This window comes from Otolemur garnettii, unplaced genomic scaffold (assembly GCF_000181295.1).
Source record: "Otolemur garnettii isolate 467f Iridium unplaced genomic scaffold, OtoGar3 scaffold00071, whole genome shotgun sequence".
NCBI classification, from domain to species: Eukaryota; Metazoa; Chordata; class Mammalia; order Primates; family Galagidae; genus Otolemur; species Otolemur garnettii.
The window spans coordinates 7,166,575-7,167,914 of NW_003852466.1; positions in this window are offsets into that span (position 1 = coordinate 7,166,575).

Consider the following 1,340-nt stretch of genomic DNA (forward strand, 5'->3'; position numbering starts at 1 on the left):
AGAGTCTTACTTAGTCATCTTTGGTAGAGTGCCATCACAAAAACCTCAAACTGTTGAGCTTAAATGATCCTCTTGTCTCAGCCTCCCAAGTAGCTGGAACTACAGGCATGTACCACAACATCAGGCTTCTTTTTTCTATTTTTAGTAGAGATTGGGGCTTGCTTTTCCCTAAGCTGGTCTCAAACTCCCGAGCTCAAGCAATCCACCTGCCTTGGCCTCCCAGAGTGTTAAGATTACAGACGTGAGCCACTGAGCCAAAATATTGTTTCTGAAACCTGAAAAGTACTGTAGTTTATGACTTACACTTTAGAGGGAAGACAATTTCAGATAAGGCTTTCAAAGATGGAGGTTCTATATTATTATTATTATTATACTGAATTCATTCTCAAAAACATTGACCTTTTTTTCTCTCACTAGAAAATATTCTACAATCAAGTCTCTCTACACTTTTCCCTTTACACAATCTTGCCCTATCTACCATAAATTTCCATGGAGTCTCAGTAATCCCTCCTTCCTCTTATTTAGCTATTATGTCTTTGGAGAGACAGCCACTTGACCTTGCTAGTGTCTCAGCCAATCCATGCACTGTGCTTTCCTGAAGCCAATATTTCATTTCCCTTAGGCCAGACACCCAGTGTGACTAGTTATTACCCAGCCCATTAAATGTTTCTACAATGATTGAGTGATAATTAAAGAAGATTCTGGAGAATCTGCAGCATATCTCTGAAAAGCTCAAGAGGTGATAGATAGAATTAATATTATCCTACCCTGTTCCAATTCCCTTTCATTGCCTGTGGCTACTCTATAGCTCTAATATCCCTAACAATCACTGTGGCTCATGGCAGGATAAAAGGTGAAACCAACATTTGAATGATTTCATCAAATGTTCTCCAGGTCTATAGCAAACCTCAACAGGGAAATTCTCTAGTTTCCAATAAATTCATCATTGAATTTACTCCTTATTTTGGCTCTTGTTCTGTGTTGAAACTTTAGCAAGTCAAATGGATATGAATTTGAATCTTGAAATTTTTCTTTACTTTTTGGAACAGCTATATTCATGAGCTTAATGATCTTGAAGCTAATAATTGAATTCCAGTTTTATAAAAATGTTTTAAAGTTGAGTTGCTTCTGAATATATCTATGTAGGAAAATTAAAGTGGGCAGCTGAAGACATCCCACAGATCATCTACATCCTTCCACAGCTTTCCTGTTGGCAAAGAGGCATCCTGGTTACTGTTTACATCCTGTTTGGGTCTGATAATTCATATTGAAGAGGTTAATGTAACTCCATTTGGGAATAAAGAGGTTAATGTAACTGCATCTTAGAACTAACTCCCCAT